This window comes from Salvelinus alpinus, chromosome 6 (genome assembly GCF_045679555.1).
Source record: "Salvelinus alpinus chromosome 6, SLU_Salpinus.1, whole genome shotgun sequence".
NCBI classification, from domain to species: Eukaryota; Metazoa; Chordata; class Actinopteri; order Salmoniformes; family Salmonidae; genus Salvelinus; species Salvelinus alpinus.
Window position 1 is genome coordinate 51,652,469 of NC_092091.1, and position 16,696 is coordinate 51,669,164.

Here is a 16,696-nt window from a genome sequence, read left to right on the forward strand (position 1 = left end):
TTTACATATATAGCAGTCTTACCACATCTGTCTGTTTTATAAGTGTCCTTGTACACTTATAAATACAGGACAGAATAGATATTAACCTTTTGTCAATATGGGGGCGCTGTTTTCACTTTGTAAAAAATCGTTCCCAAATTAAACTGCCTCGTACTCAATTCTTGCTCGTACAATATGCATATTATTATTACTATTGGATAGAAAACACTAGTTTCTAAAACCGTTTGAATTATATCTGTGAGTAAAACAGAACTCATTTTGCAGCAAACTTCCTGTCAGGAACTGAAAAATCTGAAATCGGGGGGCTCTGTTCCAGGGCCATCCTATTAATTTGCATGAAATCTATGGGTCTACATGCACTGCATCCTTCCACTAGATGTCAATAGGCAGTGAGAGGTGGAATGGGGTGTATAGCTTTATCTGAGGCCGAATAAGACCTCTTGGAATGACGTGACCAGTCTTTTCATTGTTCAGCGTGGCGCGAGAAGGACCTCTGGATTGCGTTCTGAAAAGCTTTCGTTATAGATGTTAGATATATCCGGCTCTGATTTTATTTGATATATGTGTTAAAAACATAAAGTAGTTATTTTAAACCGAGTTATATCAGTTTATTGCGATTTTCGGCCTTTTCTTTGTTTTGCGTTATGGTGAGTTGGACACTCCTGCGCCACATGGCTAGCTTTGTTTGCTAATTCGACAGATGAAGAGGACATTCTACAACCGAACAACGATTATTCTGGACAAAGGACACCTTGTACAAGATTCTGATGGAAGCTCATCAAATAGTAGGAACCATTTATGATGTTATTTCGTATTTCTGTCAAATGTTTAGACGTATTTTCCGCCCTGATTTTGGGCGCTGTCTCGCTATAACGTAAGCTGTATGTCGTACTAAAGTTATTTTTAAAAATCTAACACAGCGGTTGCATTAAGAACTAGTGTATCTTTCATTTGCTGTCCAACATGTATTTTTTAGTAAAGTTTATGATTAGTTATTTGATTAGATTAGGTGCCTCTCCAAGATTTCTCCGGACAATATTTCTGCATTTTGACTACGTATTCACATTGTAAAACCACGATTTGTGCCGCTAAATATGCAAATTTTTGAACAAACCATATATGTATTGTGTAATATGATGTTATAGGACTGTCATCTGATGAAGATTGTGAAGGTTAATGAAAAAATTTATATCTTTTGCTGGTTTATTCGCTATCGCTAACGTTGCGTTGAATGAATGCAGTTGTGTGGTAGGCTATTGTAGTAAGCTAATATAATGCTATATTGTGTTTTCGCTGTAAAACACTTAAAAAATCTGAAATATTGGCTGGATTCACAAGATGTTTGTCTTTCATTTGCTGTACACCATGTATTTTTCATAAATGTTTTATGATGAGTATTTAGGTATTTCACGTTGGTCTCTGTAGTTATTCTAGCTGCTTTGGTGAGATTTGTGATGGTGGCTGCAATGTAAAACTATGATTTATACCTGAAATATGCACATTTTTTTAACAAAACATATGCTATACAATAAATGTTATAAGACTGTCATCTGATGAAGTTGTTTCTTGGTTAGTGACTATTTATCTTTATTTGGTCGAATTTGTGATAGCTACCTATGCGGTAAAAAAATTGTGAAAATATGCGGTTGAGTCTTTTGCTATCGTGGTTAGCTAATAGAAATACATATTGTGTTTTCGCTGTAAAACATTTAAAAAATTGGAAATGATGGCTGGATTCACAAGATGTGTATCTTTCATCTGGTGTCTTGGACTTGTGATTTCATGATATTTAGATGCTAGTATTTACTTGTGGCGCTATGCTAGTCAGCTTTTTTTACTGATGAGGGTGCTCCCGGATCCGGGATGGTGACTCGTGAGAAGTTTTAAGCAAGGTTGCAAAATAAAACACAATTTATTTTGATTTAAGAAATCTGTTCCCAAGTATTCCCATGCATAATAGAGAGCCGTGATCGTATACAAATGTAAGCAAGGTTTGAAATTCTTTGTTTGGATTTTTTTGCTGTCAATTTGCAGTCTCAGCCCGCGGCTGAATCTTGTTGATGATCCCTGATATCAAGTGTGCATTCTTGACATGTAAATTTACAAGGGATTCAGGAGAACTCTTTCCAAGGCGTCAAACTGAATGGTGGAAGACTAAGCGACAGAGTTCTTAATCAGAGGGAATTTTTCAAGAGCTTGGCGAGGAACATGGAGGCTAGAGTGTTCTCTTAAGGAGGACGTGCAGTGGACAATACAGGATACAGCCAGTTCATAGAGAAGCTGAAGGTGCTTTGCCTGCAATACTGGCCGGAGGACGCAGTATGGAGAAACAGATAGCATCTCTCTACCAGCGGTTTGGCATTGACAGTCCACGTATGGTCATACTCATACGGGTCTACAGGGACACTAATGATAAAGGAGACATTCCAGATGCACTTAAACAGCTGTTAAATTATGGTCAGCACCATCCCCATCTCCAGTGCAGAATGCGAGCAGGGATTTTCTCAAATGAATCTGATTTGCACCTCAACCTGCGCCTCTCTGCATACCTCCACCATATCAGGGCTACACTTTCTGAAGCTAATTGGCCCACCCCTGACCCAATTCAACCCAGTCCTCTGTGAGGTCATGGATTGCTAAAGGACACAGATGTGTCACAGACACCAGGAGCAAAACAAGAAATATGGAGAAGACGCACAAGAAAATGGCCGTGTTGTGGGAGGTTTTGGAAAACTAAGGTAGGAACATCTTCCTTTACAAACTTGTTCTGTACTGTGACGTTAATCTGAATATGCGCTTCATATTATCACATAGGCAGGAGGACTATATGTTATAATATGTGTTCTGCTGTAGCCTACATTGATTGATTTTATTTGAAGTATATTCTGAAATCAAATCAAATTATTGTGATATGTCTGTTCTACTGCTACATTGATGTCTTAAAGTATATGAAATTCGAGTCTTGTAAGCTCCACAGCTATGTGTGCATATGCATGGCGGGGGTTTCTGCAGTGATGCCTAAAAATGTTGCTGTACATTGATGTCTTGAAAATTAGACTATAAGAAATTCAGACTTGTAAGCCCCACAGCTAAGTTTGAGTATGTGGGCATAGTATATGTTTGAGACCAATGCGTGGCCGGTGGCTGCGTGAGAAGTGCGCCAGTATCTCACATAACTAGAATGAGATTCACTTTCTATGATCTCTCTCTCCCTCTGCTCCAATAGACATGAGCCTGAACTCTCATCTCTCAAGCGTTGCACTTAACATTTATTTAGTCTCTATGCTGTAGGCTACCAAAATATTTCATAAACTTCCAAATGTGGGTGAGTCAGTGGAACTGGAAAGCATTTTTGGGACTATAATTTCCTCCTCATATTGTAGCCTACAATATGTCTCCAGACACCTAGACCTAGGCTATTGATGGATTCAAGACAAGGTCGTGTTTATCGATCTCTGATTCTCAATTTGTCAGTGTCAATGTAGCCTGCCATTTCAAGGAGATGCATTTTCAGGACCAGATTTCCTAATATTTTCAGGACCAGATTTCCTAATGCAGCTAGAGTCGGAATGGCCACACATGCCAGATCAAACTCTAGTCGTTGATGATCCGGAGGTGAAGAGAGATGTTGGTGAATGTTGTATTTGTGGAACAGAATGTCGATGCTGTCAGCAAGCTCATTTCTCACTACTCAGAGTGGCACCAACTCAGCAGAGAGGTACCAACTCAGCAGAGAGGTTGCATGGATCCTAAAGGTTAAAAGTGCACTAAAGCAAGTGTGTGAGAAAATAAAGAATCTAAGGTGGGGAAAAAGGACGAGGAAAACACTAATCTGATGGAGAAGGAGTTGAATAGCTACAAAAGAACACTGATCAAAAGGTCACTCTGTGGAAGAGCTGATGGATGCAGAAATGCAAATAGTTTTTGTCAGAGAATGTTTTCAGATGAAATGGTAGCTCTGAATAATGGTAAAAAGAAACAGCCATCTTTGTCTCCAGTGTTCCAAGATGGTGTTAGGAGAGTAGGTGGCAGATTGAGTAGGTCAGCTATTCCAACACACTGTAAGCACCCGGCGATCCTGCCCAAGGTCCATCATGTGACACAGCTTATTATCAGAAATGTTAATGAGGGGGCCTCCTGAGTGACGCAGCGGTCTAAGGCACGGCAGTACTCGAGGCATCTCTACAGATCCAGGTTCGATCCCCGGATGTGTCGCAGCTGGCCGCGACCGGAGACCCATGAGGCGACGCACAATTGGCCCAGTGTCGTCCGGGTTAGGGGAGGGTTTGGCCGGCCGGGATGTCCTTGTCCCATCATGCTCTAGCAACTCCTGTGGCGGGCCGGGGGCATGCATGCTGATACGGTCGCCAGTTGTATGGTGTTTCCTCTGACACATTGGTGTGGCTGGCTTCCGGGTTAAGCGAGCAGTGTGTCAAGAAGCAGTGCGGCTTGGCAGGGTCGTGTTTCGGAGGACGCATGGTTCTCGACCTTCGCCTCTCCCGAGTCCGTACAGGAGTTGGAGCGATGGGACAAGACTCTCATTACCAATTGGATATCAAAAAATGGTGATAAAAAGAAATGTTCATGAGGATGTTGGACATAGTGGATGAAATCACACACACTCTCACCTCAGACAAAGATAATGGTTTCCTAGTGCTATCAGAAAGGTAATCTCCAGCAGAGGTGAACAGCACATGGCAGACCTGCCCCAGGAAAGACTGATTCCAGATGAACCACCTTTCACCAATGTGGGCGTCAACTACTTTGGCCCATTTGAAATAAAGTGTGGAGTGTCAAGCGGTATGGAGTCATCTTTACATGCCTTAACATAAGAGCTGTACATATAGAAGTGGCATATTCATTGGACACTGACTCATAGATGCTATAAGAAGGTTTGTAGGAGAGGACAAGTGAAGGTTATACCTGCTCGGATAATGGTACCAACCTTGTCAGAGCAGAGCATTAGCTTAAGGAGGCCATTCAGGGCCTGGATGATGCTCAGGTACAGGACACCCCTCTCAAAAAAGGTATCACATGGATATTTAACCCTCCCACTGGATCGCACCATGGTGGTATTTGGGAAAGACAGATAAGTACAATCAGAAAGGTTCTTAGTGCCATAATGCTTCAGCAGACACTGGATGATGAAGAGCTGACCCCTGTCCTGTGAAGTAGAGTCAATCAATCAATCAATCAAATGTATTTATAAAGCCCTTATTACATCAGCTGGTCACAAAGTGCTGTACAGAAACCCAGCCTAAAACCCCAAACAGCAAGCAATGCAGGTGTAGAAGCACGGTGGCTAAGAAAAACTCTAGAAAGGCCAGAACCTAGGAAGAAACCTAGAGAGGAACCAGGTTATGAGGGGTGGCCAGTCCTCTTCTGGCTGTGCCGGGTGGAGATTATAACAGAACATGTTCAAATGTTTATAGATGACCAGCAGGGTCAAATAATAATAATCACAGTGGTTGTTGAGGGTGCAACAGGTCAGCACCTCAGGAGTAAATGTCAGTTGGCTTTTCATAGCATCTCTACCGCTCCTTCTTGTCTCTAGAGGGTGAACAGGTCAAGGTTCCATAGCCTCATCCAAATGCTCTCTAGCAAACTTCAGACGGGCCTGGACATGTACTGGCTTAAGCAGGGGGACACGTCTGGCACTCCGTAGTGTGTTACTGATGGTAGGCTTTGTTACTTTGGTCCCAGCTCTCTGCAGGTCATTCACTAGGTCCCCCCGCGTGGTTCTGGGATTTTTGCTCACCGTTCTTTTGATCATTTTGGCCCCACGGGGTGAGATCTTGCGTGGAGCCCCAGATCGAGGGAGATTATCAGTGGTCTTGTCTTGTATGTCTTCCATTTCCTAATAATTGCTCCCACAGTTGATTTCTTCAAACCAAGCTGCTTACCTATTGCAGATTCAGTCTTCCCAGCCTGGTGCAGGTCTACAATTTTGTTTCTGGTGTCCTTTGACAGCTCTTTGGTCTTGGCCATAGTGGAGTTTGGAGTGGGACTGTTTGAGGTTGTGGACAGGTGTCTTTTATACTGATAACAAGTTCAAACAGGTGCCATTAATACAGGTAACGAGTGGAGGACAGAGGAGCCTCTTAAAGAAGAAGTTACAGGTCTGTGAGAGCCAGAAATCTTGCTTGTTTGTAGGTGACCAAATACTTATTTTCCACCATAATTTGCAAATAAATTCATAAAAAATCCTACAATGTGATTTTCTGGATTTCTTTTTCTCATTTTGTCTGTCATAGTTGAAGTGTGCCTGTGATGAAAATTACAGGCCTCTCTCATATTTTTAAGTGGGAGAACTTGCACAATTGGTGGCTGACTAAATACTTTTTTGCCCCACTGTATATGTATATATACTATAAATACACACGTTAAAATACAAAAACACAGTCATGGCAAGCACAAATAAAACATCACAAATCACCCAGAAAAACAGTTACATTCCTCCACAAATACAGTGCATTCGGAAAGTATTCAGACCCCAGCCTAATTCTAAAATGGATTAAGTAGTTTTTTCCCCTCATCCATCTCCACACAATACCCCATAATGACAAAGCAAAAACAGATTTAAGTTTTTTGCAAATGTATTTCAAATAAAACCAGAAATATCACATTTACATAAGTATTCAGACCCTTTACTCTGTACTTTGTTCAAGCAATTACAGCCTCAAGTCTTCTTAGGTATGACGCTACAAGCTTGGCATAACTGTATTTGGGGAGTTTCTCCCATTCCTCTCTGCAGATCCTCTCAAGCTCTGTCAAGTTATATGGGGAGCGTCGCTGCACAGCTATTTTTAGATCTCTCTAGAGATGTTCAATCGGCATTCAAGTCCGGGCTCCGGCTGAGCCACTCAAGGATATTCAAAGACTTGTCCCGAAACAACTCCTGCATTGTCTTGGCTGTGTGCTTAAGGTCATTGTCCTGTTGGAGGGTGAACCTTCGCCCCAGTCTGAGGTCCTGAGTGCTCTGGAGCAGGTTACCATCAAGGATCTCTCTGTAAGCTCCGTTCATCTTTCCCTCGATCCTGACAAGTTTCCCAGTCCCTGCCGCTGAAAAACATCCCCACATCATGATGCCACCTCCATGCTTCATCGTAGGGATGGTACCAGGTTTCCTCCAGACGTGATACTTGGCATTCACCAGATAATCTTGTTTTTTGGGGAACTCCAAGCGGGCTATCATGTGCATTCTACTGAGGAGTGGCTTCCGTCTGGCCACTCTACACTAAAGGCCTGATCGGTGGAGTGCTACAGAGATGGTTGTCCTTCTGGAAGGTTCTCCCATCTCCACAGAGGAACTCTGGGGCTCTGTTAGAGTGACTATCGGGTTCTTGGTCATCTCCCTGACCAAGGCCCTTTTCCTCCGATTGCTCAGTTTGGCCGGGCGACCAGCTCTAAGAAAAGTATTGGTGGTTCCAAACTTCTTCCATTTAAGAGGGATGGAGGCCACTGTGTTCTTGGGGACCTTCAATGCTGCAGAATTTTTTGGGTACCCTTCCCCAGATCTGTACCTTGACACAATCCTGTCTCGGACCTCTACGAACAATTCCTTCGACCTCATGGCTTGGCTTTTGCTCTGACATGCACTTATATAGACAAGTGTGTGCCTTTCCAAATCATGTCAAATCATTTGAATTTTCTACAGGTGGACTCCAATCAAGTTCTAGAAAGATCTCAAGGATGATCAATGGAAACAGGATGAACCTGAGCTCAATTTCGAGTCTCATAGCAAAGGGTCTGAATACTTATGTAAATAATATATCCGTTTATTTTTTTTATTACATTTGCAAAAATGTCTAAAAACCTGTTTTCGCTTCATCATTATGGGGTATTGTGTATAGATTGACGAGAAAAAAAATGTAGTTGATCAATTTTAGAATAAGGCTGTAACGTAACAAAATGTGGAAATAGGGAAGGGTTCTGAATACTTTCCGAATGCAGTGTATATTGATAAACTCAGCTCACAAAACTGGTTGGGGTATTCATTCAGACACGCACCTCTTTCACACCGGACCTAGTCCCCGGACAGCTCTCATTCATTCACTACTTAATAGTAATATCTCTTATTATATAAATTTCAAGCCTCTTATTATCCCATTTCAATCAGATTATGATCCCAATTTCTATGCTCTTATTATCCCAAATTTCAAACCTTTGCTGAACTCAGCTTACCACTTATTATCCAAATTTCAATCAGCTTAATATCCAAATTTGAAGCCATTTATTATCCAAATTTCAATCAGTTTAACAAGTCCTTTCCACATTCACACAACTCACATCCACATTAACTAAGTACTATTCCCAAACACAGTCACTAATCTCCCTTATTACTCCGTGTGCATCTTCAACAATTCTCTTGTCATTACTTCCTATACACCATATGCATCTTCCTATACATATAAAATAACACCACATGCTCAATAACACCTTGTGCTATTAGTAGTGGCTGCAGACCACATAGACGCTTCAAATAAATGCCTACAGACAGCTGTCAGCGGGGCTTTCCCATGGTACCATTACTTGCCCTCATTCTAATCTTCCCTATAAGACTAGAGCCTCCATAGTATCTAGTCTCTATAGAGTCCATAGTCCCTTCAGCATCCATAGTCCCTCAGCATCTATAGTCTCAATAGTTTATTATATATTCATAGATGCTATAGACTGTATAGTCTTTCCACATACGTATAAAATAACATTTCGTTGTCACATCTGCTCCTGCAACCCCCTCTACTGCTCACCCTGTGTCATCTTGACCTGCCGCCACTCCCCCAGTACTCTCTCCCTCTGTGTGTGTGTGTGTGTGCGTGGTTGTGCGGGTGGAGACAGGTGTGCTGGAGTCAGAGCAGATCCCCACCAGCTGCAACCTGTTCCATAGTCAAGACCTCTACAAATACTCAGCCCTGCCACTTCCACACTGCCAGATCGTAATCTCTGCTCAGTCAGTCTACGTTTCTAGCCGTTTGTTACTATTCAGATCCTGTTATGCTGTTGTGCCTGTTTTCCTTGCCTGACACTGTTTTCATCTCCGCTACAGTTCTGCCCGTTCTGACTCTGGTCCCTGTCTCCAGTCCCACGTCTCGTCATCCTGCTGCTCTGTCCTGGATTCCCCACTCTACTACTCCCTTGGATTCCCCTCCGGACCTGCTTACCCTGTCTCAACCCCTCTCCCTCCAGCTTTAGCCTCCACACCTGGTTTCCAGCAACATGCCCGAGCTTCCCCTGACCTGCACTCCATCTCCCCCTTGTGTTTCAATAAATACCTTGGTTACTTTATCCCAGTCTGAGTCTGCTCGTGGGTTCCCCTGTTCCACTCTGCGTAACATTCATGCTCAATAATACCTTGTGCTATTACTTGACTTAAGACTAGTGGTACCTTTTTATGTTTAGTTGTATTATTTACTTATATTTTTATACAAATTCATTTAAATGTACTTACTGAAATTCAGTTGCCGTGTCCCTCAATTGTTCATGGATGATGTGTCTCCTCCTGGCCAGCTCACAGTAAGGGGCTGGATTCACAAAACATTCTTAAGAAGAAATTTCTTCTTAACTGCCATTTTTTCCTTAACTATAGACTTATGAAGAAAGTTAAGCAAAGTTGCTATTCCTCAAAGTTATTGGAAATGTTCTTCATTTTTTCCCTATGTTTCTTCCTAAGAAAAAAGGTAAGAAGAAAGCAGATTCTTGGAAATAATGTTTTAGGATTTCTTCTTGGAAATGTACTTAACTTTAGGACAGCTAAACACTTGTCTTGAGACGAATGAATACTTCTGTAACTATGAACATTTTGTTGCGCCACAGACAGTTGGCTACCGGATTTTTAAATACAGCAAGAAAACAAATTAAACACACATTATCTAGCTATTACAATATTCTAGTTTTAAATAGCTACCGCTATCTCATCAATTTGCAAAGAAGAACTTGGCTAACTTAGCTAAAGTTAATGTTGTTATAGAGTGATAAATGATGCTGGCCCATCAAACCAATAGGTGGCGCTATCACCAGTCCTAGATTGGTAACCGTTCTGTGAACAATAGAGATAGTTGAGTATTGGTTTCCATGATAGATAGTGGTGGTAAATCAGTTCCTAATAAATGACAAGTAAAGATTACACCGTTGGTCTATTCAAGATACTACATTTGGCGACGAGGAAAAATCAGAAGAAGTTTTCGGTGAGACGACAGAGTTTTCTGAGTTATGAGTGGAGAAACTACCGTGAGTGAATATTAGCACGCTAGTTAGCTAGGAAAGGCTAAGCTAAGTAAGTGAGAGCTATCGACGTGGGGAAGCTAGCAAATACTTCGCCCTCTCTTTGGCAGCAGTGACTAGACGACGGACAGGATGGCAGGCACAGTAGGATCGGTGGCACCATCTGACAACAAGACACAGTTGTGGGAAGAATATTGCGAAATTCTCCAAAAAATTGTTGCAAATGAGATCGCCGACGCGGCACAGAAAAGGGCCATTCTACTGAGCTGTGTGGGCGCGCAAACCTAAATCTTGATGAGGAACTTACTGAGCCCGGCAAAGCCAAGAGAGAAATGATTGGAGGACTTGGTGAGTCTACTGAAAACACATTTCAATCCTAAACCGAGTGAAATAGTACAAAGGTGAAAATTCAACTCAAGACATAGGAAACCAGAGGAAAGTGTTATTGAATATGTGGTGGAGCTAAGGAAGCTAGCACAGGACTGTAACTATGGAGACACCCTCACAGTGATGCTACGTGACAGATTAGTATGTGGGGTAGATGATGATAAGATACAGCGGAGCCTTTTATCTGAGGAGTTTTTGACATTTGACACAGCGCTAAGTAAAGCGCAGGCCATTGAAGCAGCCAACAAGAACATGAAGGATTTGAACTGCCTGAGCGACCTCTACAGTAACTGTTAAAGAAACATGAGGAAGTGTTCAAGGATGAGTTGGGTACGTTGAAAGGATTCACAGCAAAGATATACAGTGGGGAGAACAAGTATTTGATACACTGACAATTTTGCAGGTTTTCCTACTTACAAAGCATGTAGAGGTCTGTAATTTTTATCATAGGTACACTTCAACTGTGAGAGAAGGAATCTAAAACAAAAATCCAGAAAATTACATTGTATGATTTTTAATTAATTAATTTGCATTTTATTGCATGACATAAGTATTTGATACATCAGAAAAGCAGAACTGAATATTTGGTACAGAAACCTTAGTTTGCAATTACAGAGATCATACGTTTCCTGTAGTTCTTGACCAGGTTTGCACACACTGCAGCAGGGATTTTGGCCCACTCCTCCATACAGACCTTCTCCAGATCCTTCAGGTTTCGGGGCTGTCGCTGGGCAATACGGACTTTCGGCTCCCTCCAAAGATTTTCTATTGGGTTCAGGTCTGGAGACTGGATAGGCCACTCCAGGACCTTGAGATGCTTCTTACGGAGCCACTCCTTAGTTGCCCTGGCTGTGTGTTTCGGGTCGTTGTCATGCTGGAAGACCCAGCCACGACCCATCTTCAATGCTCTTACTGAGGGAAGGAGGTTGTTGGTCAAGATCTCGCGATACATGGCCCCATCCATCCTCCCTTCAATACGGTGCAGTCGTCCTGTCCCCTTTGCAGAAAAGCATCCCCAAAGAATGATGTTTCCACCTCCATGCTTCACGGTTGGGATGGTGTTCTTGGGGTTGTACTCATCCTTCTATTCCTCCAAACACGGCGAGTGGAGTTTAGAGCAAAAAGCTCTATTTTTGTCTCATCAGACCACATGACCTTCTCCCATTCCTCCTCTGGATCATCCAGATGGTCATTGGCAAACTTCAGACGGGCCTGGACATGCGCTGGCTTGAGCAGGGGGACCTTGCGTGCGCTGCAGGATTTTAATCCATGACGGCGTAGTGTGTTACTAATGGTTTTCTTTGAGACTGTGGTCCCAGCTCTCTTCAGGTCATTGACCAGGTCCTGCCGTGTAGTTCTGGGCTGATCCCTCACATTCCTCATGATCATTGATGCCCCACGAGGTGAGATCTTGCATGGAGCCCCAGACCGAGGGTGATTGACCGTCATCTTGAACTTCTTCCATTTTCTAATAATTGTGCCAACAGTTGTTGCCTTCTCACCAAGCTGCTTGGCTATTGTCCTGTAGCCTATCCCAGCCTTGTACAGGTCTACAATTTATCCCTGATGTCCTTACACAGCTCTCTGGTCTTGGCCATTGTGGAGAGGTTGGAGTCTGTTTGATTGAGTGTGTGGACAGGTGTCTTTTATACAGGTAACGAGTTCAAACAGGTGCAGTTAATACAGGTAATGAGTGGAGAACAGGAGGGCTTCTTAAAGAAAAACTGACAGGTCTGTGAGAGCCGGAATTCTTACTGGTTGGTAGGTGATCAAATACTTATGTCATGCAATAAAATGCAAATTAATTACTTAAATATCATATAATGTGATTTTCTGGATTTTTGTTTTAGATTCCGTCTCTCACAGTTGAAGTGTACCTATGATAAAAATGACAGACCTCTACATGCTTTGTAAGTAGGAAAACCTGCAAAATCGGCAGTGTATCAAATACTTGTTCTCCCCACTGTATGTATCAAGTGATGCCACACCCCGTTTCTTCAGAGGTCAGTACTAAGGGTCGACCGATTAATCGGAATGGCCGATTAATTAGGGCCAATTTCAAGTTTTCATAACAATCGGAAATCGGTATTTTTGTACACCGATTTGGCCGGTGTACAAGGTTTTTTACACCTTTATTTAACTAGGCAAGTCAGTTAAGAACACATTCTTATTTTCAATGACGGCCTAGGAACGGTGGGTTAACTGCCTTGTTCAGGGGCAGAACGACAAATTTTTACCTTGTCAGCTCGGGGATTCAATCTTGCTACCTTACGGTTAACTAGTCCAGCGCTCTAACCACCTGCCTTACATTGCACTCCACGAGGAGCCTGCCTGTTACGAGAATGCAGTAAGAAGCCAAGGTAAGTTTCTAGCTAGCATTAAACTTATCTTATAAAAAAACAATCATGAATCAATAGTTAACTACACATGGTTGATGATATTACTAGTTTATCTAGCGTGTCCTGCGTTGCATATAATCGATGTGGTGCGCATTCGCGAAAAAGGACTGTCGTTGCTCCAACGTGTACCTAACCATAAACATCAATGCCTTTCTTAAAATCAATACACAAGTATATATTTTTAAACCTGCATATTTAGCTAAAAGAAATCCAGGTTAGCGGGCAATATTAACCAGGTGAAATTGTGTCACTTCTCTTGCGTTCATTGCACGCAGAGTCAGGGTATATGCAACAGTTTGGGCCGCCTGGCTCGTTGCGAACTAATTTGCCAGAATTTTACATAATTATAACATAATATCATTGAAGGTTGTGCAATGTAACAGGAATATTTAGACTTATGCATGCCACCCGTTAGATAAAATACGGAATGGTTCTGTATTTCACTGAAAGAATAAACGTTTTGTTTTTGAGATGATAGTTTCCGGATTCTACCATATTAATGACCTAAGGCTCGTATTTCTGTGTGTTATTATGTTATAATTAAGTCTATGATTTGATAGAGCGATGGTAGGCACCAGCATGCTCGTAAGCATTCATTCAAACAGCACTTTCATGCGTTTTTCCAGCAGCTCTTCGCAATGCTTCAAGCCTATCAACTCCCGAGATTAGGCTGGTGTAACCGATGTGAAATGGCTAGCTAGTTAGTGGGGTGCGTGCTAATAGCGTTTCAAACGTCACTCGCTCTGAGACTTGGAGTAGTTGTTCCCCTTGCTCTGCATGGGTAACGCTGCTTCAAGGGTGGCTGTTGTCGATGTGTTCCTGGTTCGAGCCCAGGTAGAAGCCAGGAGAGGGACGGAAGCTATACTGTTATACTGGCAATACTAAAGTGCCTATAAGAACATCCAATAGTCAAAGGTATATGAAATACAAATCGTAAAGAGAGAAATAGTCCTATAATAACTACAACCAAAAATGTCTTACCTGGGAATATTGAAGACTCATGTTAAAAGGAACCACCAGCTTTCATATGTTCTCATGTTCTGAGCAAGGAACTTAAACGTTAGCTTTCTTACATGACACATATTGCACTTTTACTTTCTTCTACAACTAACGCCTGTCGTCGGAAGGAGTGGACCAAAGCGCAGCGTGAAAAGTGTTCATGATTTTATTTATTATCAAAAACCACTCGAACAAAGTAACAAAACGAAAGCGAACAGTTCTGTCAGGTAACAGAGACTAAACAGAAAATAACTACCCACAAAACACAGGTGGGAAAAAAGGCTACCTAAGTATGATTCCCAATCAGAGACAACGATAGACAGCTGCCTCTGATTGAGAACCACACTCGGCCAAAAACAAAGAAATAGGAAACATAGAATGCCCACCCTAATCACACCCTGACCTAACCAAATAGAGAAATAAAACGGCTCTCTAAGGTCAGGGCGTGACACCAACACTTTCTTTTTGCATTATTTAAACCAAATTGAACATGTTTCATTATTTATTTGAGGCCAAATTGATTTTATTTATGTATTATATTAAGTTAAAATAAGTGTTCATTCAGTATTGTTGTAATTGTCATTATTAAGAATATATATATATATATAAAAATCGGCCGATTAATCGTTATCGGCTTTTTTGGTCCTTCAATAATTGGTATCGGTATCGGCGTTGAAAAATCATAATTGGTCGACCTCTAGTCAGTACCAATTGCAATGAAAACTAAGATAGAGGCTGAGTTAGCTCATTGCCAGGACAACAAAATCATGGAACCAGACTGGGCAGCACCGTTAGTCCCAGTGTTAAAACCAGACGGTACAGTGAGATTGTGTGGTGACTATAAAGTAACTGTAAACAGAGTGTCATCACTAGAACAGAACCCCATTCCTAAAATGGAGGACATGTTCACGTCCTTAGCTAGAGCTAGAAAAATTCAGCAAACTAGACATGAGTCATGCTTACCAGCAGATTGTGCTAGATGAAGATTCAAAGAAATATGTCACAGTGAACACGCACAAGAGACTGTTCACCTATGCCAGGTTACCCTTCTGCATCAGCTCCAGTCCCGCTATCTTCCAGTGCACTATGGAGGAGATTCTACAGGGGATTACCCAGTGTATCTCAATGATATTCTCCTGACAGGAAGAAATGATCAGGACCACATCTGAACACTGGACAGAGTGTTACAGTGACTGGAGGAGGCTGGGCTACGCTTGAAATGGAGTACGTGCAGCTTCATGGAGAAGGAAGTGACATTTTTAGGACAGAGTGGATGCTACTGGACAGCATCCAGTACCAGAGAAAGTAACGGCGGTGCAGGATGCACCAATGCCTACTACAGTCACAGAACTGAAATCATATCTGGGCCTAATAAACTACTATATGAATTTCCTACCGAATCTGTCGACACTATCGGCTCCTATGCACAAGCTGCTGAGGATGGACGAGCCATGGTGTTGGGGATCAGAACAACAAAAGTTCAAAAGAACTGTTGCAGTCAAGCAGAGTGTTAGTGCATTATGATGAAGGAAAATAACTGATACTTTCCTGGGATGCCTCGCCCTACGGGGTAGGGGCGGTATTGTCTCATCGCATGCCAGATGGGGGGGGGGGGAGCCAATAGGGTTTGTATCATGCACTCTCTCACCGGCAGAGAAGAACTATTCACAACTTGATAAGGAGGGGTTACCTATCATATTCGGGTGCAGATGTTTCATAAGTATCTATATGGGAGAATGTTTGAAATATGTACAGACCATAAGCCTCTTATCAGTCTGTTGAATTAAATGAAAGCAGTGCCACAGATGGTATCTCCTAGAATAATGAGATGGGCAGTAACACTACGAGCATATGAGTATGTTATTACTTACAGAGCAGGCAAGGACAATGGTAATGCAGATGCTCTCAGCCACCTCCCTCGCCCAGAGTGTCCAAGCAGTCCACCTCCAGAGGAACGAGTGCTGATGTTGGACCAGGAGAACAGCCCACTGATGACCTCCCAGCAAATCCAGAGCTGGACAGCGAAAGATTCAGTCCTGTCAAGGGTCCATGAGTACACACTGAGGAGGTGGCCAGATCACAATGTGGGACCAGAGTTTGCTCCATACAAACAGAGACAGAACGAGCTCAGTGTCCAGGATGGCTGTGTGCTGTGGGGAGCCTGTGTCATCGTTCCAGAGAGAGGACATACAGCAATGATGGAGCAGCTACATCAGAGTCATCCCACCATGACCAGAATGAAAGGCTTGGCCAGGAGCTACATGTGGTGGACTAATATGGACTCTGACATTGAAAGGAAGGTAAAGTCATGCACCACATGTCAAGAGTAAAGGAAAGCACCTGCTAGTGCACCACTACATCCATGGGAGTGGCCCAGTAAGCCCTGGAGAAGTAAGCCCTGGAGAAGGCTACACACCACAGTCAACCACCGGACTTTCACCGGCTGAGATGATGATGGGGAGGAAGTTGAGGTGCACGTTAGACTTTTTACACCCAGACCTAAAGAGTAAGGTTCAGGCTAAGCAAGCAGGACAGAAAACTTACCATGACAAACATGCAAAAGCTCGCAGTTTTGTAGTCGGAGACTCAGTGTATACCAAGAACTTTGGGTATAGACCTAAATGGATACCAGGGCTGGTTCAAGAAATCACAGGGCCCGTGTCATACACTGTGCTAGTGGGGATGGTATA

The 16,696-nt window shown here is 42.6% G+C and overlaps 1 long non-coding RNA gene across 1 annotated transcript; it reads left to right on the plus strand.

Annotated features, from left to right (window-relative positions):
- Window positions 1–1,390: 1,390 nt before the first annotated feature.
- Window positions 1,391–9,285, plus strand: LOC139578832 (uncharacterized). Its single transcript, XR_011675626.1, has 2 exons — window positions 1,391–8,950; window positions 9,047–9,285. It is a non-coding gene; the product is annotated as an uncharacterized lncRNA (long non-coding RNA).
- The last annotated feature ends 7,411 nt before the right edge of the window (window positions 9,286–16,696 follow it).